Source organism: Schistocerca cancellata, chromosome 2 (genome assembly GCF_023864275.1).
Source record: "Schistocerca cancellata isolate TAMUIC-IGC-003103 chromosome 2, iqSchCanc2.1, whole genome shotgun sequence".
Classification (NCBI taxonomy): domain Eukaryota; kingdom Metazoa; phylum Arthropoda; class Insecta; order Orthoptera; family Acrididae; genus Schistocerca; species Schistocerca cancellata.
Window position 1 is genome coordinate 232,348,636 of NC_064627.1, and position 24,390 is coordinate 232,373,025.

Consider the following 24,390-nt stretch of genomic DNA (forward strand, 5'->3'; position numbering starts at 1 on the left):
TTATCATTTAGCTACAAAATAGCAGGTCAGCAACTGGAAGGAGTTAATACCATAAATTATCTGGGAGTACGCATTAGGAGTGGTTTAAAAAGGAATGATCATATAATGTTGATCGTCGGTAAAGCAGATGCGAGACTGAGATTCATTGGAAGAATCCTAAGGAAATGCAATCCGAAAACAAAGGAAGTAGGTTACAGTACGCTTGTTCGCCCACTGCTTGAATACTGCTCAGCAGTGTGGGATCCGTACCAGATAGGGTTGATAGAAGATATAGAGAAGATCCAACGGAGAGCAGCGCGCTTCGTTACAGGATCATTTAGTAATCGCGAAAGCGTTACGGAGATGATAGATAAACTCCAGTGGAAGACTCTGCAGGAGAGACGCTCAGTAGCTCGGTACGGGCTTTTGTCAAAGTTTCGAGAACATACCTTCACCGAAGAGTCAAGCAGTATATTGCTCCCTCCTACGTATATCTCTCCTACGTATATATCAGAGAGAGTAGAGCCCACTCAGAGGCATACCGACAATCCTTCTTTCCACGAACAATACGAGACTGGAATAGAAGGGAGAACCGATAGAGGTACTCAAGGTACCCTCCGCCACACACCGTCAGGTGGCTTGCGGAGTATGGATGTAGATGTAGATGAAAAGTGTACCTATAGCAACAAATGCAGCCATTAGTAAGTGAAAAAATGATGAAATTTCGCACGTAAAAAAAATTTATTTTGCTATGTTTACGAACTTCCACTGCTATGAGTATGAATTCTGAATCCTTCCTGGTCATGCTGACAAAGTTTTATGAATTTATTTGTAAAAGTATAGACAGTGGAAATTAAAATATCCTGTGGTGCCTCTCCTGCTCCAAGTCGGCCCGTTTGACGTCCTACCCCCCTTAAACACGATGCACACAACAATGTACGATTTTGGTGTTACTTGAGGGCAACATTGTGTAATAAATGCTTATATTATCATTTTTCCTGAACTACGCGTTGTACTTTTTTTTTTTGTGTGTGTTACGAACCTTCGCGGGCGTACGGAGAAGGACTGGACTCACTAAAGTGTCATCGCAATCAGATGAATAGTTTAAGAATGCATAGAGGACACATATACAAAAACATTCATTTTTATTTATATAGATGAAAATCGTATACATCTGTGGAGGGATGACTGTAACAAATTGTAGCCCTATCCAGAACCGAACCTTGGGTCCAGGTCTGCGTATAAACCACGCTTACGCGGCGCTCCAGCGAAAAGTACTCGGATGACGCGGGTCACCTGCTGCGGCCGGCAGGCGGCAGCAGCGTCGCGCCTGCCGTGTCGCTCGGGCCTTGAGCAGGTGGCGGCCGCAACAGGTGAGTGGAAGTGCCGAAGACCAGCGGCGGACTGCAGAAAGTCGGCCGCCGCACCAGCTGTAGCAGCCGCGCCACACCGCACCACTCGGGCATACAGCAGGTCAGTCACGCTCCGACGGCTACCGCTGTCACACGCATCTCTGCGTAGCGACGGGGGCTATAAAGCAATACACAACCTAACCAGTCTATGAATATTGTTGTTTCACATTATTATTTATTTACGACGCTTTGCTCCATAACATGCGTTAGTTCCGGTGTTTGGCTCCGGAGCATTTCCCCTGCAAACATGTGATGTTCAAGTATCTACAGTGCTGTGCATTTACGTAAAATGCATCTCTAGCAAAGTGTATGAACGGCGAATGTGTTAAGCTCAAATTTAGTGCTCTTACGGAAAACGACGACGTACAGTATAGTAGATATCTCGACATCATTGTTATCCCGGGAGCAATAAACGCCAGCCAAACACCAAAACTTGCCACCTGATGATGGAGTGAACCCTCCGAAATGTGACCTTCTTCTACTTTGCGTTCTTCTTCTTCTGTGCCTTATTTCCAAGGCCGTTGCTAGGGGATTTGCCGCCCTAGGCGAGAACTGAAAAATGACGCTCCGTCGTTATACTACCATTGGTGTTCTCCATATGTCCCCCCCCCCCTCCAGCACAACCAACAACCAACGGCACAAGAAGGTATTTTTTTCTCTATTTTTGAAATTTCCCAAAATAACTGGAACAAGAAGAAACAGTTTTGAGGTACAGGCAATGTGTTTACTTTCGTCAAAGTAAGTAAAGACTTACTAAGCAACTTTCCGTATGCTTTTGAAAGCAATTCGGTGTCTTATAAGTTTTCCTCTTTTTTCTCATTTGCTCAGTTTTTTCGCAGTTTCCTTTGAAATCTGCTCTTCGCTGCTCTAAAGTTTTCCGCCCTAAGCGGCTTCCCAGTCTTGCATAATGGCAGAAACTGCTCAGATTCCTTTCCATGTGTCTTGGGGTCTATCCTCATAATCTTGTTACACAAATCTGAATCTATTTGTGCCATATCAGGGTGCAGTCCCATTCTTTTCAGGTCGTTCATTCGGGTCCTAATCCACGTCGACGTACAGAACCTCTTTCTGGATATTTCTGTTCTTATCACACGGTTACGTTCACGGTGCATGTAATATCAGTACGAGTGCAAGGGATTCTCTTGAAGATTTTCCGCTATGTTTGTTACCTTAAATGAGCCTTCGATGTGGTCGTTTCGTACTCTGGTGTTTTAGGGTAACTTATAAAGACCAGCGCAAGACCCTTTACTATAATCTGAAGCTTCCGCCGGCCTGTGTGGTCGAGCGGTTCTAGGCGCTTCAATCTGGAATCGCGTGGCCGCTACGGACGCAGGTTCGAATCCTGCCTCGGGCATGGCTGTGTGTGATGTCCTTGGGTTAGTTAGGTTTAATTAGTTCTACGTTCTAGGCGACTGATGACCTCAGAAGTTAAGTCACATAGTGCTCAGAGCCATTTGAACCATTTTTGAAGCTTCCGGCCGTCTGATTTTCGCGTAGAATCTGATCCATACTTTAGAGTTGGTCTTATTTTCGTTTGTATATAGTATATTAAGAAAAATTTTCGTATTTTGAGAGGTGGTAGTGTGAACCAAAATAAAGAAAAACATATCCCGTGAATATGGGTTCTAAAATACATCCCTTAAGAGCTATGAGCACTTCATCATCTTCGCTGCTGTGAAAGGCATCTCTTCTACTGCCAGCTCTTTGCTTATACGAACTACCTGCAGAAAGCAGTAAACAAATGGATTAACAAATGAGATCACATTGTTCTTGATTTATTTCCACATACAGGATATGGGCTGGATGGTTGCTTCGATTTGTTAGAGCGTGACAGAAGATAGTCTGCCTTTTCCCGTGTGGAATAACAGGTTTCCATTATACTGATAAGTGCGAAGATAAAACTGCAGTGTAAGTACCTTCCACAAACTTATCAGAACACAAAATAGTTCCCTTAGAAGTAATGCATACGCTGCTCTGATACAGAACTGTAAATAATGCTTACAGTAACAACACTACTCGATTGTTACTGCGTGCTGTATCAATGGACAATAACAAGGAATGTGTTTCACAGTAAGGAAGATGATCATGTGCTCATATCTCTTAAGGTGAGCATTTTGGAATCTATGTTTAGTGGATATTTTTGTTTTGTTTCGGTCCTTACTATCACCTCTCAAAAAATGTGGAATACTTTCTTAACACCCTGTGTTTCCTTTGACTTTGAAAGGTATACTTGCATAGCAAATGTCTCCTCCACTTCAATCATCCAATTTTACACGGTTTTATCGTATTCATCCGTGGGAGCTGTGGATATTCTTACCGAGCCGAAGACCTGAAGTGATCGGTTTTTGTTATAAGGACATAATCTAGACGTAGATGCAGCTTACAGCTGGTGGCCATTCACGAGAAGTTGCAGTAAGCGTACTCCGTTTTGGTCCTACATACTCTCGAGTTATAGCGCCGTGCTCCAAGCATTAAGATCGTGTTAAATTTATGGTAGGGATCCTGATAGTAGAACTATGACATCAGCGTTTCAAAGTACACATGGAGTCGGTTTCTGTAGATGAGGCATAATTCATGACCAGATTGAATATTAGTGAACCCTAGCCTTTAGCTTGAATTCATCGTTGTCAACTGCAGGGTTGCATCTTTTGTATTGATGTTCTCGTAGATGTTCTTGAGAATACAGACGTAGTAATCTGGGACACAGCGCACGAAGATCCTGCTCTAGATTCATACAAAACGCAATGTAATTTAGTGACTGGTTATGTACTTATTTGTATTTCAAAAAGAGAGTCACGGAAAGAGTCTAGCAAATTTGTGTGCGTGTAAGCTTGGGAGTACGTTGACAATTTGAGAGGTAAATGTACATCGTGGCTTAATGACACAGGGGACCAGTTGGTTCGGTGTTCAGTCTGATCTTACTGTTGATGCCAAGTTTAAAGGTCGGAGACTGGCTTGAACATGGAACAAGGAGAGGAATTTGTGTGGCGCCGACCTACAGACAATGACTTCGTTTTCCTCTTTGACAATACCTTGGCAAGAAGTTGCATAAATGGCAACCGTGTGTAGAATGCGTTGAATGATGTAGTAACATTGTAATTCGCTGTCAGGTTCTGCAGGACCCTTCAGATGGGCTTGCATAACCCATACGTATCGCAGGAGTAGCTGAATCCCATGGTGCGCCTCAGTACGCTGCCGAAGTAGGGCTGTGAGCTTCAGAGTAGCTCCTACACAGTTTTTTAAGAACTTAAAAATTGTTGCTGTAGAAATACAGCAACCAGCCATTTTTTATAAAGATTTATTTGTGGCAAAACGTGTTCCGGACTTTCACTCACCTTCAGTTGGCGTAACACATTTATACTTGTATAAACAGAACGTTTTATTCATCTGTATTTTGGACGACGTAACTATTTTATTCTTTAAATTACGAATCTATATGAACAGTACACACTCTCACATGGCAGGTGCTGCACTGTATCAGTGATGCTAATTATGTGTGTGCTATTCATGTAAGCGCGAAAACAACGAGCCATTATTTAGACAATAAAATCAACAGATTTAAAGGTAATATGTCGAGTATTCCAAAGCAGTATTACAGGGTCATTACTGTTTACAATATGCAGGGTGGCCCATTGATCGTGACGGGGCCAAATATCTCACGAAATAAGAGTCAAACAAAAAAACTACAAAGAACGAAACTTGTCTAGCTTGAAGGGGGAAACCAGACGGCGCTAGGGTTGGCCCGCTAGATGACGCTTCCATAGGTCAAACGGATATCAACTGCGTTTTTTTAAATAGGAATCCCCATTTTTATTACATATTCGTGTAGTACGTAAGGAAATATGAATGTTTTAGTTGGACCACTTTTTTCGCTTTACATGGCGCTGTAATAGTCACAAACATATGACTCACAATTTTACACGAGCTGTTGGTAACACGTAGGTTTTTTAAATTAAAATACAGAACGTAGGTACGTTTGAACATTTTATTTCGGTTGTTCCAATGTGATACATGTACCTTTGTGAACTTATCATTTCTGAGAACGCATGCTGTTATAGCGTGATTACCTGTAAATACCACATTAATGCAGTAAATGTTCAAAATGATGTCATTCAACCTAAATGTATTTGGCAATACGTGTAACGACATTGCTCTCAACAGCGAGTAGTTCGCCTTCCGTAATGTTCGCACATGCATTGACAATGCGCTGTTGTCAGGCGTTGTCGGTGGATCACGATAGCAAATATACTTCAAATTTCCCCACAGAAAGAAATCCGGGGACGTCAGATCCGGTAAACGTGCGGGCCATGGTATGGTGCTTCGACGACCAATCCACCTGTCATTTCAATACCGCTTCAACCGCATGCGAGCTACGTGCCGGACATCCATCATGTTGGAAGTACATCGCCATTCTGTCATGCAGTGAAACATCTTGTAGTAACATCGGTACAACATTACGTAGGAAATCAGCATACATTGCACCATTTAGATTGCCATCGATAAAATGGGGGCCAATTATCGTTCCTCCCATAATGCCGCACCATACATTAACCCGCCAAGGTCGCTGATGTTCCACTTGTCGCAGCCATCGAGGATTTTCCGTTGTCCAATAGTGCATATTGCGCCGGTTGACGTTATCGCTTTTGGTGAATGACGCTTCGTCGCTAAATAGAACGCGTGCAAAAGATCTGTCATCGTCCCATAATTTCTCTTGTGCCCAGTGGCAGAACTATACACGACGTTCAAAGTCGTCGCCATACAATTCCTGGTGCATAGAAATATGGTACGGGTGCAATCGATGTTGATGTAGCATTCTCAACACCGACGTTTTTGAGATTCCCGATTCTCGCGCAATTTGTCTGCTACTGATGTGCGGATCAGCCGCGACAGCAGCTAAAACGCCTACTTGCGCATCATCATTTTTGCAGGTCGTGGTTGACGTTTCACATGTGGCTCAATACTTCCTGATTCCTTAAATAACGTAACTATCCGGCGAACGGTCCGGACAGTTGGATGATGTCGTCCAGGATACCGAGCAGCATACATAGCACACGCCCATTGGGCATTTTGATCACGATAGCCGTACATCAACATGATATCGAGCTTTTCCGCAACTGGTAAACGGTCCATTTTAACACAGGTAATGTATCACGAAGAAAATACCGTCCGCACTGGCGGAATGTTACGTGATAGCACTTACTTATACGTTTGTGACTATTACAGCGCCATCTGTTACAAAGCGAAAAAAGTGGTCCAACTTAAAGATTCATATTTCTTTACGTACTACACGAATATGTAATAAATATGGAGGTTCCTATAAAAAAAAAAGGCAGTTGATATCCGTTTGACCTATGGCAGCGCCATCTAGCGGGCCAACCATAGCGCCATCTGGTTTCCCCCTTCAAGCTAGACCATTTTCGTTCGTTGTAGTTTTTTTCGTTTGATGGTTATTTCGTGAGATATTTGGCCCGGTCGCTATCAATGGACCGCTCTTTATATAGTGAGGTGACAAAAGTCATGGCGTACTTCCTAATGCCGTGTCGGACCTCTTTTTTCCCGTCTTAGTGCAGCAACTCGACGTTGCGCGGGCTTAACAGGTCGTTGGAAGTGCGCTGCAGACTGAGCCACGCTATTTCTACGGCTATCCATAATTGTGAAAGGGTTGCCGGTGCAGGATTTGCACACGATGTGACCTCTCGATTCAGTCCCATAAATGTTCGCTCGGATTCACGTCTGGCGATCTAGGTGGCCAGACCATTCACTCGAATTGTCTAGAATGTTCTTCGAAACAATCGCGAAAAATTGTGGGCTGGTGACATGGCGCATTGTCATCCATTAAAATTCCATCGTTGTTTGAGAACGTAAAGTCCATGAATGGCTGCAAACAGTCTCCATGTAACCGTACACAATCATTTCCAGTCAATGATAGATTCAGTTGGACCATTCCATGTAACACAGCCCCCATCACTATGGAGCCCCCACCAGGTTGCACAGTGTCTTGTTAACAACTTCTGTCCATTGCTTCGTGGGGTCTGCGCCACACTCAATCCCTACCATCAGCTCGTATCAACTGAAATGTGGATTCGTCTGACCAGGATACGGTTTTACAGTCGTCTAGGATCCAATGAATATGGACACGAACCCAGTTGAGGCGCTGCAGGCGATTTCGAACTGCTAGGAAAGGTATCGCGTTTGCCGTCTGCTGCAACAGCCCGTTAACATCATATTTTGCCGCACAGTCCTTACGGATACGTTCGTGGTACATTCCACGTTGATTTCTGCGGTTATTTCGCGTAATGTTGCTTGTCTGTTAGCACAGACAACTCAACGCAAACGCCGCTACTCTCGGTTATTAAGTGAAGGCCGTTGGCCACCGCGTTGTCCGAGGTGAGAAGTAATGCCTGAAATTTGGTATTGTCAGCACACTCTTGACACTCTGTCTCTCGAAATATTGAATTCCCTAACGATTTTCGAAATGAAATGTCCCATGCGTGTAGCTCCAACTACCATTTCGCGTTCAAACTCTAACTCCCGTCGTTCGGCTATAATCACGTCGGGAATCTTGTCACATGCGTCGCCTTAGTACAGATGACTGTTCCCCCAATGAACTGCCCTTTTATACCTTGTGTACGCTTTACTACCGCCATCTGTATACAGGGTGTTACAAAAAGGTACGGCCAAACTTTCAGGAAACATTCCTCACACACAAAGAAAGAAAATATGTTATGTGGACATGTGTCCGGAAACGCTTACTTTCCATGTTAGAGCTCATTTTATTACTTCTCTTCAAAAATGGTTCAAATGGCCCTGAGCACTATGGGACTTAACATCTGTGGTCATCAGTCCCATAGAACTTAGAACTACTTAAACCTAACTAACCTAACGACAACACACACATCCATACCCGAGGCAGGATTCGAACCTGCGACCGTAGCAGTCGCGCGGTTACGGACTGAGCGCCTAGAACCGCTAGACCACCGCGGCCGGCTACTTCTCTTCAAATCACATTAATCATGGAATGGAAACACACAGCAACAGAACGTACCAGCGTGACTTCAAACACTTTGTTACAGGAAATGTTCAAAATGTCCTCCGTTAGCAAGGAGAAATGCATCCACCCTCCGTCGCATAGAATCCCTGATGCGCTGATGCAGCCCTGGAGAATGGCGTATTGTATCACAGCCGTCCACAGTACGAGCACGAAGAGTCTCTACATTTGGTACCGGGGTTGCGTAGACAAGAGCTTTCAAATGCCCCCATAAATGAAAGTCAAGAGGGTTGAGGTCAGGAGAGCGTGGAGGCCATGGAATTGGTCCACCTCTACCAATCCATCGGTCACCGAATCTGTTGTTGAGAAGCGTACGAACACTTCTACTGAAATGTGCAGGAGCTCCATCGTGTATGAACCACATGTTGTGTCGTACTTGTAAAGGCACATGCTCTAGCAGCACAGGTAGAGTATCCCGTATGAAATCATGGCAACGTGCTCCATTGAGCGTAGGTGGAAGAACATGGGGCCCAATCAAGACATCACCAACAATGTCTGCCCAAACGTTCACAGAAAATCTGTATTGATGACGTGATTGCACAATTGCGTGCGGATTCTCGTCAGCCCACACATGTTGATTGTGAAAATTTACAATTTGATCACGTTGGAATGAAGCCTCATCCGTAAAGAGAACATTTGCACTGAAATGAGGATAGACACATTGTTGGATGAACCATTCGCAGAAGTGTACCCGTCGAGGCCAATCAGCTGCTGATAGTGCCTGCACACGCTGTACATGGTACGGAAACAACTGGTTCTCCCGTAGCACTCTCCATACAGTGACGTGGTCAACGTTACCTTGTACAGCAGCAACTTCTCTGACGCTGACATTAGGGTTATCGTCAACTGCACGAAGAATTGCTTCGTCCATTGCAGGTGTCCTCGTCGTTCTAGGTCTTCCCCAGTCGCGAGTCATAGGCTGGAATGTTCCGTGCTCTCTAAGACGCCGATCAATTGCTTCGAACGTCTTCCTGTCGGGACACCTTCGTTCTGGAAATCTGTCTCGATACAAACGTACCGCGCCACGGCTATTGCCCCGTGCTAATCCATACATCAAATGGGCATCTGCCAACTCCGCATTTGTAAACATTGCACTGACTGCAAAACCACGTTCGTGATGAACACTAACCTGTTGATGCTACGTACTGATGTGCTTGATGCTAGTACTGTAGAGCAATGAGTCGCATGTCAACACGAGCACCGAAGTCAACATTACCTTCCTTCAATTGGGCGAACTGGCGGTGAATCGAGGAAGTACAGTACATACTGACGAAACTAAAATGAGCTCTAACATGGAAATTAAGCGTTTCCGGACACACGTCCACATAACATCTTTTCTTTATTTGTGTGTGAGGAATGTTTCCTGAAAGTTTGGCCGTACCTTTTTGTAACACCCTGTATGTGTATATAGCTATCCCATGACTTTTGTTACCTCATTCTACACTCATGCTCAAAAATTAAGGATAATGCTGATACATGGTGAAACAACGCTCTGGTGGGCGGTTTGCGGGTTTAAATCACCTCGGGGTATGTCCATGCGGTGCATTTGACCTGCGGTCGCCGCGCGCTGGTGCTGGCAGCAGTCGACATACGCAGAGGTTTGTTGGAGCATGTCAGAGTACGGTGCAGCTAGTAAGTGTGAACACTTTTCAGACGTGCTAAAGGTGACCGTTTGTTGAAAATGGCTCAAAGAACATATTGATGACGTTATGAGGGGTAGAATACTAGGGCGATTGGAGGCTGGTCAAACACAGCAGGTCGTAGTACGGGCCCTCCGTGTGCCACAAAGTGTGATCTCAAGATCATTGCAACGATTTCAGCAAACAGGAAACGTATCCCGGCACTACAGTACGGGACGTCCATAGTGTACAACTTCACAAGAAAACCGATATCTCACCATCATTGCCCCCAGACTTCCACGGAGTACTGTAGGTAGCCTTGCTCGGGAACTTACCGCAGCCACTGGAACAGATGGCTCCAGACACACAGTCTGCAGACTACTGAACAGTCATGGTTTATTCGCCCGGAGACCTGCAAGGTGCATTCCACTGACCCCTAGTCACAGAAGAGCTCGTAAAGCCTGGTGTCAAGAACACATTACATGGTCATTGGAACAGTGGTCCCAGGTTATGTTCATGGACGTGTCCAGGTATAGTCTGAACAGTGATTCTGGCCGGGTTTTCATCTGGCGTGAACCAGGAACCAGATACCAAACCCTTAATGTCCTTGAAAGGGACCAGTATGGAGGTCGTGGTTTGATGGTGTGGGGTGGGATTATGATTGGTACACGTGCACCCCTCCATGTCTTTGACAGAGGAACAGGTGTATCGGGACTCATTTCGCACCAGTATGTCCGCCTTTTCAGGGGTGCAGTGGGTCCCACATTCCTCCAGATGGATGACAATGCACGGCCCCACCGAGCTGCCATCGTGGAGGAGTACCTTGAAACTGAAGACATCTGGCGAATGGAGTGGCCTGCTTGTTCTCCAGTCCTAAACCCCATGGAGCACGTCTGGAATGCTCTCGGTCGACGTATCGCTGCACGTCTTCAAACCCCAAGCACACTTCAGGAGCTCCGACAGGCACTGGTGTAAGAATGGGAGGCAACACCCCAGCAGCTGCTCGACCACCTGATCGAGAGTATGCCAACCCGTTGTGCGACCTGTGTACGTGTGCATGGTGATCATATCCCATACTGATGTCAGGGTACATGCGCAGGAAACAGTGGCGTTTTGTACCACATGTGTTTCGGGACGGTTTTCTCAATTTATCACCAATACCGTGGACTTACAGATCTGCGTCGTGTGTGTTCCCTATGTGCATATGCTATTAGCGCCAGTTTTGTGTATACCACGTTGTGTGGCACCACATTCTGCAATTATGCTTAATTTATGAGCATGAGTGTATATACATGATGTAGTGGATAAAATCGGAAGCTCTGTTAGATATTTTTCAGACGTCTATTGGAAGGCTGCAAAGTGAGATGACTGTACTGAAAGTTAGAAAGGTCAATGGAAGATCTATGATTGGTGCAGAGACTTGCAGTTGACCCTGAACGTAAATAAGTATAACGTACTGCGCGTAACTAGGCGATGTGTTCCATTACTATTTGATTTTGCTACTGGTGAAAAATCTCTGGGAACAGTCACTACTCGTAGGTACTTTGCCAAACGAGAACCTGGGAGTGGTTAAGTGCCAGGCCACAAAAAATGTAACACTTTATCCAGAAAAAGATACATTTATTAAATAAAAATGTTCTCGATGCTGTTGTTACAATGTTTTAACATATGTAATTAACAGGCAAAGGTAAATGCAAGGAATGAACAATAAAATTTAAATTTTAAGTTGCAAGTAGAAATGTGTATTAGTGTAAACTTTGACCTCAGTGGGTTGGTCCACCCACTAAATAATTCAGTAAAGCATTGTATGGCTTCAGTTTCTACTACAACAGACAAAAACATTTTAACTATCACACGTTTCGAGAAACATGCTCCAAGCATCAAAAACATGTAATTTACAGTTCAGTTAACACCTATAAAGACAGGAACTCAGAACAGGCAAGGAACAATTACAAAGCAATATGAAATGTAGACAGGGAAATATTACCTAACCGTTCATGAATGATAAGGTGAAATGCAAATCTTAGGTAAAGAACAGGTAGCAATGTACAATGGTTAACTTTAAATTGAGATAGGCTACTTTTATAGAAGAATGTATAAACAAAATGTAAACTAGAACTGCCTCCGGGATTTACTTAAAACATGCATCAAAATTGATCTTGAGTATCAAATGCGGTTGCATAACGGCAGGACAAATGATGTTCATAAATTACGAACTAGGTTCAAACCTGATAGACAGAAATAACAATGACATAACCAATGTAAGTTAGCCTGCCAAAAAACATTTTAAATAAAACTGGAGTTAAACCTAAAGCACAGAGTATTAAAAAAAAACAGAATTCACAGCTTCTAATAGCATTTCGTACAGTCTACACAGAAAGGAGCGCACCAATGCAGTCCACGCGCCTCATAAACTCCACTTTGCCCGTGGTTTCTGAAGATATAAATGACAGACCTAGCTAAGGGGCCGCCTTCCGCCAAATCCGAGTGATGTGCTTCTTGCACATATAAGCTGGTAGGTTAACAACACAGACTTGCTTGAAATGATATTCAGTTACGGAAGTTGCTCAGAGCGTCCATGCCCCACATAGCTACCAGCACCTGTCCTTCGAGCTGATGCGGACCGCCGTGAATTCGGCGCTGAGAACGTGCATGTGTCCTCAGGCGAGACAAGAAGCAGTAGTTTGCTTGGCTAAAGGCAAAGAGGCTATATCACGCTTCCGCTTACACATCGGGACAGCGTAAGGGACAGAGTAATCGTTCGAATCGGCCTAAATTGGAATGACCACATAAAAGAAATTGCAGGAAAAGCAAATGTTGTCCTCGGATTCATTAGAAGAATCTTGGTGAAATTCATCAACGAAGGAAGTGGATTCAGAAACATGTTCGACCGAGTCCTGAATATTGTTCCTCAGTGTGTTGGATTTATAGCAGGAACGAAGATTTAACGAAGAATGGTAAATCTCGTCACGGGATCGTTTAGTTAGCACGATGGCGTTATGGAGATGCTCAACAAGTCCCCTGTCAGTCGCTACAGGAAAGGCGTTGTGTATGACGGAAAATGAAATTATGAGAGCGTGAGGTCGAAAAAGTAGTACAAGAATGGAAGGTGGCATACATTACCGCCATACGTAAGAAAGGGAGCTGGAAAGATCCGACTACTTACAGGGGGATAAGAGTAAAGGCTTCGGTGAGTAGGTTGTTCTATAGTACAGTAAAGAACAGATTCGAAGAGGCTGCGCAAGTTGTTGTATCGCAGGAACAGTCCTGCTGGGAAAATCTGTGGTGATGACATTGGGTTGGTGGGTTGGGTTGTTTGGTGGAGGAGACCAGACATCGAGGTCATCGGTCTCATCGCATTAGGGAAGGACGGGGAAGGAAGTCGGCCGTGTCCTTTCAAAGGAACCATCCCGGCATTTGCCTGGAGCGATTTAGGGAAATCACGGAAAACCTAAATCAGGACGGCTGGATGCAGGATTGAGCCGTCGTCCTCGCGAGTGCGAGTCCAGTGTGCTAGGATAACATCTTTTGTGTACCCCAGATGTGTCAGAAAATGTTCGCAAAAAATCAAGATCTCCTTTTGTGTTTGTTGGCTTAGAAAAGGCTTAAGATTCTGTGCCAAGGAGGTTACTATGGACAACACAGGAAAAGATTGGAGTGGACGGTGAATTAACAGCGTTGGTGACAAATTCTTGTCACAGCGAGACAGCTGTGAAGGTTGGTTTAAGATATTCTAGAGTTTTAAAACAAGTAGAGGATTAAGACAAGGATGCTGTATGTCACCAAGCTTGTTTAAGTTGTTCTTGGATACTCTAACAACCCTACCACAACAAAGGTCAAAAATTAACTATGATTGTAGTGTTGACCACGCTGTTAAATATTGCATTTTCGGGCAACAACAAAGTTATATTATGTGTCAGGTGTCAAAAATGGTTCAAATGGCTCTGAGCACAATGGGACTTAACTTCTAAGGTCATCAGTCCCCTAGAACTTAGAGCTACTTAAACCTAACTGACCTAAGGACATCACAAACATCCATGCCCGAGGCAGGATTCGAACATGCGACCGTAGCGGTCGCGCGGTTACAGACTGTAGCGCCCAGAACCGCTCGGCCACTGTGGCAGGTGTCATTAGAGCACAGTTAATAAAGTCATTTCTTGAAATAATGGATAAACTAGGCACTGATCTTTTCGTGTTTCCCACGCTGGTCTCGTTGTGAACTCATGGCTCAATCGTCGAAAATCTAGGTAGTGATGATTCCAAGCTCGGATGCAAAGAGGCCTAGGTGTTATTGCGATATTTAAAAGTTTTATATATGTGTTTCAAGAACCATTCTTGAAGGTTAAACTTTTGCAAGTTAGGACAGTGGGGTTGTAAAAAAGTAATCAGCACTCCGAATTTAAGTTACACTTCTTTTTTGTTACTTTTGTTGCAATATCACTTAACTCGTTCTAAAACATCACTTCACAATATAAAACATACTTGAAAATATCTTCCTCACTGTTAAAGTCCACATTTCATAAACTGACTACAACTTGCGTCTTTTTAACATGACGATCAAAGCTTGACTCTCTAATAGCCGCTTACGCTCCCAAAAATCAGAGTTAAAAGTACGTCAATGATCATAGTAACAAAAGAAAGAATACACATAAGAATAATATCATTGCAATATATACATATCGATGTATCGAAGTGCCTCTACATTAATGAAATCAAATCTGAATGTTGTCACAGAAATATGTTAACTATTTTACAGAAAAACAGTAGAATATTGCTGGTATCGAGAGCTTGAGGTTAGGTGCCGTAATGGTTACGTAATTCAAGTACCATTACAATACGGAAATAGACAGTGCAGAAGTTTGGGTGCGGCAGTACAGCATCAGAATTTTCATTCATTACTGTTTGTTGACGATAAAGTACTTATGGCTCTCGATAAGGATGAGGCCATGTATAAAATAAGAAAGTTAATGGAAACTTATTTACAATGGGAACTTACAGTCAGTACGGATAAAACATCTTGTTGTTGGAATTGGGCAAGGCGAGGACTTGGATTTTGAGTTTGGCCAGGTAAGAAATGTAGAAGTGTTCAAGTATCTGGATTCACTTGAACAGTGTGATGCGGACATAGCCCATAATTCGAGCGAGGGTGGCTATTACATAATTAAATGGTATCATTTGGAGTCGGTACATATCCATATGAACAAAGAAAGTAGTGAAATTTGGAAATTTGTAATAAAGTCTAATGGGACCAAACTGCTGAGGTCATCGGTCCCAGAAAGTAGTGCTTCCTGCTGTGGTTGAAAGCATTCTGACGTATGGTTCAGAGTGTTGGACACAGAACGAGAGACAAAGGGGGAAACTGAGGCTGTCGAAATGGGCGGGTTACGCTGCATCATGGGAGCGACCCGTTGGACCGACTGGGGAATGAAAACGTAAGAATGGAGATGGATGAAGTGGAACCAATCACAGATGGGACTGATCCTTCGAGCACTGAATTTGTATGGACGTAAGAATGGAGATGGATGAAGTGGAACCAATCACAGATGGGACTGATCCTTCGAGCACTGAATTTGTATGGACGTAAGAATGGAGATGGATGAAGTGGAACCAATCACAGATGGGACTGATCCTTCGAGCACTGAATTTGTATGGACGTAAGAATGGAGATGGATGAAGTGGAACCAATCACAGATGGGACTGATCCTTCGAGCACTGAATTTGTATGGACACGTCCGACAGATGGAAGTACAGCGATAGGCGCAGTGTTTGCTCAACCGGTTTCCGTCAAGGAGAAGGTCCCGAGGGAGGCCGAGGGTAATGTGCAGGACTATAGCCAAAGCCGTGGAAAGGAGAGGCCTATAGCAAGAAGAGTGGCAAGATAGACTTTTGTGGAAACTGAGAATAGGCAACTAGTGATAAGTGGAAACGTCTGCTAAAGTAAAAATGTAAGTAAAATTGAAGAAGCGGTGGGCAACATAGCAACGTTCTGCCACAAACATCTCTCGAAGTCACGACGAAGAAACATCACGGAAATGAGGGATCATACAGAAGTTTTGCAATAACCGTTCTTATTACACTCTGTTCGCTAATGGAACAGACCCGCGCTACAACACCGTAGTGTGGCTTGTGAACTGTAGCTGCAGATTTAGAGTAAAAGGCAGTTGCAGCGTCCAAAGTGCAGTAGGCAAAAACGTATTTACGAAGATGCAAATAGTATTGCGCCAATTGAAGATGAGTGATGCATAGCCACGTAGCTCAACCACCGTTAACAATGATAAATTAATCTTAAAAATTACACATTGTACTAGGAAGGTCACACGTGACACATTCCGGAAAGTACTGTTCCACGAGGCTTCCTCAAATGACTGATAGACCAATGATATAGTACAGAGTGTAATATATGATACAGAGTGTAAGTTACATTTGGGAAAGGAACACAACGGTGAGTTAAGTTGTCTCCACGATATTCTGTCTCCTCTCTCTACATCCGAGACTTTTAGGAGCGCTTCCACAGAATTTGCAAACGTAAAAGGAGTTAAGTGGCAATTTATACTAGGAAGGTCACACGTGACACATTCCGGAAAGTATTGTTCCACGAGGCTTCCTAAAATGACTGATAGACGAATGATATAGTACAGAGTGTAATATATGATACAGAGTGTAAGTTACATTTGGGAAAGGAACAGGACGGTGAGTTAAGTTGTCTCCACGATATTCTGTCTCCTCTCTCTACATCGGAGACTTTTAGGAGCGCTTCCACAGAATTTGCAAACGTAAAAGGAGTTAAGTGGCAGCTCCCAGCTAAGATTCGATTGCGAGAGGTGTGTTCAGTTATCTCAGTAGGTAGTGTGTTGCCTCCAAAACGTAAAGCGCCTAGTTCGAGTACCGGCACAGCACTGAGTTCCTACTTTTCTGGAAGGTTCATAGTAGCTTACTCCTCTGCACAGTGAAAGTTTCACACGGTCTGCGAATATGCTGTTATAATATTACAGTATTCACAGTGCGTAAAAGCGGCACGTAACAGCATAAGCAAACCTGTAACTTGTGAGCATTTGGTTGAAGATTTGCCTTTTTAAATTTCTTCCTCATTGCTGTTTTCTACGTAATCTGCTGTCTAGGTGACCACTGCAGACTATACCCAATTATAGTGCTAATTTAAATAAATTTTATGCGAGTAAATAAGTATCGAGTTTTAGTAACTTCACCGTCAAGGAATCAGTGGTAGTTTGACTGTCTGAGAACCTGATCGATCGGGGCTGTCGTTCCACCTAGATACCACTCTGCCACTGGGAAACTTAAACGACGTATTGCCTCGTTTTCCATGCGATCGGTCTGATACCAGTAAAGGCGAGCATTCACCTCACATGCGGTTTACAGCAACGCACGGACTTACAGCCTGCACGTAAGTGGCGCTTGCGCAGTGACGAGTGCATCACGCATGTACCGACAGGTTCTTAAAAGGGAGAGCTCTATGTACTTTCACTGGTATACACGTGACGACGGCAGGAACACTTTGCGCCGAAATTGGTAGCCATTGATTGTAGCAAGTTCTATCTCTTGTCTTATTTCTGTGTTTCGTATCTTGTCTGTCAGTGTGCAGCCTTTGACTGTCCTGAGAAATTTCATCCCAGCTGATGTAATTTTCCTTCTGTCTTTCTTCGAGAGTACCCACATTTCACTTCCGGATAATACTTCCGGTACTGTCATTGTTTTATAAAGCTTCAGATTACTTTCTTTTCTGGTTTTACATTTCGGACTACTACGAATTGTTCCACATATCTGTTTAAATTAGCAAAGGTTTCTTTCTGTGTCGCGATCCATGCTTGGAGATATCTCACATCCAAGATCTTTTACATTTATCTCAATATTGAAATTGATCATGTTTTCCTCATAAATGCCATTTCTGGTCATTTATTTGGAGATATTACCAGTTCATATACTTCTGCTATATTTCAAAGATGAATAGCCCTCTTTGTAAATTATCTTCTGTCTGTTCCACAATAAAATCGTCTGCTTATAATATTAGTTATAATAGATAATTCCACTATAGCCACACCTAAAAAGAGAGCCAAACACATTTACACTTTCAAAATGTATCCAAGACATATCCTGCTGTTTGTAAACGTAAACCCACCACTAAAACACAGCAAAAAATGCTATTACCTATGGCAATATAGACGTAGGACTTGACACACAGTATAGATAATGCGGTATGAGCGTTGCTTCGAGAAAAATGTTGTAAAAGAGATGTAAGTCGGAAATGGCCGTCTATATCTGCATCTACCTGACTATTCCGCAATTCACACCCAAGTGCGTGGCAGAGGTTCATCGAAACACCTTCAGCTTATTTCTCTACCGTTCCAGTTTCGAAACAGCGCTCGGGAAAAGGAACACTTAAATTTCTCCGAGCGAGCTATAAATTTCTCTTATTTTATTACGATCATCGTTTCTTCCTTTGTAGGTTAACACCAACAAAATATTTTCGCATTCGGAGGAGAAACTTGGTGATTGAAATTTAATGAAAAGTGCTCGCCACAACGAAAAACAGCTTTGTTTTAATTATCATGATTCCAACTCACCCATCATATACGTGACACTCTCTCCCCTGTTTAGCGATAATTGTATTGTATGTTAACCAGGGTCTAGAAACGACGGAGAGGCTCCATCTCTGCCGCAACCGCAGTGGTCCACAACCCCACGACGACTACCGCAGTCCACTTCACCCCTCCGCTGTCCTGCTGTCTCACACCGAACCCAGGGTTATAGTGCAGTTCGGCTCCTGGTGGGCCCCCCTCCCCCCCCCTCCCCACACCACCCACCCACGGAACGTCTCACACCAGACTAATCTAATGCCTATGTTTGTGTGGTAGAGTAATGGTGGTGTACGCGTACGTGGAGAATTTGTTTGCGCAGCAATCGCCGACATAGTGTTGTTGAGGCGGAATAAGGGGAACCAGCCAGCATTCGCCGTGACAGATGGAAATCCGCCTAAAAACCACCCACAGACTGGCCGGCTCACCGGACCTCGCACAATCCGCCGGGCAGATTCGTGGCGCGAACCAGGCGCCCCTTCCCGCCCGGAAAGCCGTGCGTTAGACCGCACGGCCAACCGGGCGGGCTAGCGATGATATAAAACGAGTTGCCCTCATTTGATGTTTCGATGTCCTCAATCAATGCTACCTGATACGAATCGCACACGGCTCAGCAGCACTCCAGAAGAGGGCGGACAAGCGTAGTGTAGGCAATATGTTTAGAAAACCTGTTGCATCCTTTGTTTCGCCAATAAAACGCAGCCTTCAGTTTGCCTCACCCGCCACATTGTCTGTGTGGTAGTTCCAATTTAAATTGTTCGTAATTGTAATGCCTAGGTATTTGCTTGAATTAACAGCCTTTAGATTTGTGTGATTTATTGCGTAACCGAAATTTAACAAATGCGTTTTAGTATTCATGTGAATGACCTCACACTTTTCTTTGTTTAGAATCAATTTCCACATTTCGCACCATACAGATGATAAATCATTTTTCCATTGGTTTTGGTCTTCTCATGACTTTACAAGACCCTAAAGGACAGCATCAGTTGCAAACAATGTAAGAGGGTTTTGCAAATTGTCCCGTACATTATTTATGTAGTTTAGGAGCAGTAGGCGGTCTAAAACACTTCCCTGCGGAACGCCAGATATCATTTCTGTTTTACTGGATGGCTTACCATCAGTTACTACGAAATGTGACCTCCCTGACAGGAAATCAGGAATCCAGTCGGACAACTGAGACGACACTCGATAGGCAAGAAATTTGATTAGAAGGCTCTGAAAATTTGGAAATTTGTGGCAAGTTCTTTAGGGACCAAACTGCTGAGGTCATCGGTCCCTCGGTTTACACACTACTTAATCTAACTTATGCTAAGGGCAACACACACACCCAAACCCGAGGGAGGACTCGTACCTGCGACGGGGGAAGACGCGCGAACCGTGGCAAGGCGCCCAAGACCGTGCGGCTACTCCGCGCGGCCCGCTTGTGAGGAATGGGGTCAAAAGCCTTTTGGAAATCTAGAGATATGGAATAAATCTGAGAACCGGTGTCGATACCACTCATTACTTCGGGTGAATAAAGAACTAGCTGTGTTTCACGAGAACGAGATTTCCGGAACCTCTGCTATTTGTCAACAGATTGCTTTTTTCCGACGTAATTCATAGTGTTCGAACGCAGTACATGTTCCAAAATCCTACTGCAAATCGATGAAAATGATGTGTGTCGGTAAATCAGCGTATAATTACTAGTATTTCCTTTCCTGAGTGTTGGTGTGACCTGTGCAACTTTCCAGTCCTTAAGTACGGAACTTTCGTCGAGCGAGCGGTTGTATACGACTGCTAATTATGGAGCTATTGTGTCAGCCTGCTTTGAAAGGAACGTGACTGGTATACAGTCGGGACTGGAGGTCTTGCCACCGCTGTGGAGCTGCGGCCATAAGGTGACAGCCACTCTGCGATGTGTACGGGGAAGTTTGTACGGCAAGCGAAAGCGTTTAGTTGTGTCGTGCAGCGCAATTTGGTTCGGCTACTGCTATGTTATGCTGTGGATAGTCACGACTGCTAATCTACTGTATTTGTTATAATGATAGTTCATAAAATATGTGACATTTACATTCAGTTATGAGTAACATTGGATCTTCCAGTACCACATCTCGACTGCAATGTTATTTCTGCAGGACAGCGTATCACCATATGAAATGAATGGCGTTAAGATACTTTTAGGGAAGTCCGTTCCCTATAAACACCAGAGAAAGTTTTCTTCTAACGTAACCCCAGCTAAAGAGAGAAATTTCAAGTTTGTCTTGTTTTGACTGTTCAGCTGAAAGCGTTACCTTCTTCATCTGCATCTACACACACACTCCGCAAACCACCGTACTGTGGGTGGGGTGGGTACCCTGTACCACTAATAACTTCCTTTCCAGTTCCACTTGCAAATTGAACGGAGGAAAAACAACTATCTATAAGCCTCCATATGAGCCCAAATTTCTCTTCTATTCGAGGTTCTTATGCGAAAAGTACTTTGGTGGCAGTAGGATCGTTCTGCAGTCGGCTTCAAATGTCAGTTCTCTAAATTTTCTCAACAGTGTTCCTCGAAAAGAACATCACCTTCCCTCCAGAAATACCCATTGAGCTAATTTGATGGGTAAATGTGCTCTTTAGCTCATCGCTCGCTTGTTGCTGATTGGTTCTCGTTTTATAGCTGTGGCACCACTACGGTGTATTTCCGACATGCGCTTATGTGGAATAGTTTGATCGATTCGACGTCCCCAGTTGCATATTGTCTAACGGCTTCCAAGGGTAACAAAACTTGCTTCGCAGTATTTCGTCTAGTTATCGACAGAACTGAAAAATCTGAAATGTTGTAAACCTACTCGTTAAGTGATGCTCGTAGGATCGTTACTGTGAGCGTGACGTGCAGCGGCTCGACAGTGGAGAGTGCTCTCTGCCTGCTACACTCAGGTGCTCATCACACAAACGATGTGCTAACTGGTGTCAGCCTTATATTGCCTTAACCCGGCAAATTTGTAAATGCAGTTGTTGAAAATGTTCTGTGATTCCAAAACTGTTAAACACAAATGACAACAACCATTATCAGTCTTTTGTCATGTAAATTAAATTTCCTACCAGATACACACCGACCAGCCGGAACATTATGACCACTGCCCATCGCGAGGTTGAACTCCTTCTGGTGGTGTTGCGGACACGTGGCGCAGTAAGGAAAGGATGTAAGCGGAAGAGAGACGAATGGGCAGTCATTATAGCGAAGATACGAGCCGCAAATGCGGAAATCCACTGATATAAGCGGTTTTGACAAAGGGCGCTTTGTTGTGGCGCTGCGACTGGAAACGAGAATCTCTGATACGGCGAAGCTGGTCGCCTGTCTGCGAAATACCGCTGTGAGCACCTATGGAAAGTGGCTGAATGATGGTGAAGTAACGAGTAGGCCGTATGGTATTGGACGACCACATCTGATCGCAAAACGTAGAGGTTGCAGGTTCCCCCACTATGTAATCCAGGATAGACAGCGATCTGTGGGCAGGTCAGACGACAGAGCACAATGATGGTGCAGGCACGAGTGTTTCGGAGCACACTGTTCAGAGGGTATTGTTGAACATGGAGCTCCACGTCACACGACCCTACATGTTCCTTTGTTGGCCTAACGACATCGTACGTTATGATTGCAGCGGGCACAGCATCATTGAGTTTTGACAGTGGATCAATAAAAACGTTTCGCCTTTCGAATGAATTGCATTTCTTGTTAGACCAGGTTAGGTACTTTCACGGCGTCATCCAGGCGAAAGGCTGCACGAAACATGCACCGCCACACAGATACAGGCCGGTGAGGCAAGAATTATGCTTTGGGGTACACTGAGTTGGGCTTCCGTGGGATCTATGAAGCTAATCGAAAGCATCATGACACGATTGAACTACTTGAACATTATTGCTAACCACCTGCATCGCTTCATGCTTGACGTCTCCCTCTACAACGATGTCATCTTCCAACAGGATAAATGTCCGTTTTGCATGTTCGGAACCGTGTTACAGTGGTTTGAGCGCATTATAATAAACTCACATTGATGTCTTGGCCACCAAACATGCCTGATCTCCACCTACTGGAACACATGTCGGGCGCCAGCTGCGTGCTCGTAAATCATCATATCGTAATTTGCGGGAATTGCTTGAGCTGTGTGTAGACATCTGTTGCCACATACTTCTGGAATCATGTCAAGGACTTGTAGAATCCATGACAAGTAGAATCTTTGTCGTATTGTGTTTGAAAAGTGGAACGATACGCTATTAAACAAGTGGTCATTATGTTGTGGCTAATCAGTGAATACTGTTATACAACTGTCTTAGAATTGAATATTTTTACATGTAAGTAGACCTGTCTTACAACAGAACACCGCCACAGTGAGTGCACGATTCAGTTATGTAGAAGAAATCTGTCATATTTATAATTATGGGCTGTAGATCTAAAGAAGAGGGGGGGGGGGGGGGACTAATCGATTCTCTTAAACACTATTTATTTTTATGAGAGTCAGGAAGTCGTTTCTGAAAGTATTTGTATGGAGTGTAGCCATGTATGGAAGTGAAACGTGGACGGTAAATAGTTTGGACAAGAAGAGAATAGAAGCTTTCGAAATGTGGTGCTACAGAAGAAAGCTGAAGATTAGATGGGTAGACCACATAACTAATGAGGAGGTATTGAACAGAATTGGGCAGAAGAGGAGTTTGTGGCACAACTGGACAAGAAGAAGGGACCGGTTGGTAGGACGTGTTCAGATGCATCAAAGGATTACAAATTTAGCATTGGAGGGCAGCGTGGAGGGTAAAAATTATAGAGGGAGACCAAGAGATGAATACATTAAGCAGATTCAGAAGGATGTAGGTTGCAGTAAGTACTGGGAGATGAAGAAGCTTGCACAGGATAGAGTAGCATGGAGAGCTGCATTAAACTAGTCTCAGGACTGAAGACCACAACAACAACAACAACAAATTGCTTCACAAAACTGGATATTTTATTGAAATGAATCTATGAGTAGTTATTCATTTGATGCTAAATAAGACTAATTGTTTATGCGGGAATCTAAAAAATCAATTTCCAGAATGGAATGGACGTTTATGTGTCCAAAAGTACAATAAATGTTCGTTTGAGCGAAGATTACTTGGATACGGATTATTCTGTTAAACAAGTGGTGGATTGCTATGGAACGTGACTCGCTTTCAGAAATCTGTGCAGCCCGCAAACGCAAGTTAAAAACCGGATCCAAAATCCAAATAATTATAGGCACTGGAAAGCAACACAAGTTACGGTATTTGCCTCGCAAACTGCGAGCTGCTCAGAGCAAAAGCAGCGATAACCGTAAAAAGACGACGATTCAAATGGTTTAAATGGCTCTAAGCACTATGGGACTTAACATCTGAGGTCATCAGTCCCTTAGACTTAGAACTACTTAAATCTAACCCAAGGACATCACACACATCCATTCGAACCTGCGTCCGTAGTACCGGACTGAAGCGCCTAGAACCGCTCGGCCACAGCGGTCGGCCAAGACGACGATTACTCGACCTATTCAGCGGAAACTGCGCCAGGCGGGACCATGCCCCCCCCCCCTCTCTCTCTCTCTCTACGTGCAGTCTCGGCCACAAGTCCTCGCACCGACTCCTCGACTGATTAGCACTCCCCTCCGCTCTCGCAACACTGCAGACTGGAGGGGAGGATTTACAGCTTTCGCCACCGTGAGGAGCCTGCCAAAACTTCTCCACATCGCTTACAGTACACCCATGATCTGCCCAGAGGA

The 24,390-nt window shown here is 44.1% G+C and overlaps 1 protein-coding gene across 1 annotated transcript in view; it reads left to right on the forward strand.

Moving 5' to 3' along the window:
• Positions 1–1,359: 1,359 nt before the first annotated feature.
• The window catches only part of LOC126152666 (high-affinity choline transporter 1-like), a 472,314-nt gene continuing 449,283 nt past the window's right edge, over positions 1,360–24,390 (forward strand). The window contains exon 1 of the mRNA XM_049916021.1: positions 1,360–1,452. The gene's annotated coding sequence lies outside the window, so the exon portion shown is untranslated. The remainder of the gene's footprint in view (positions 1,453–24,390) is intronic.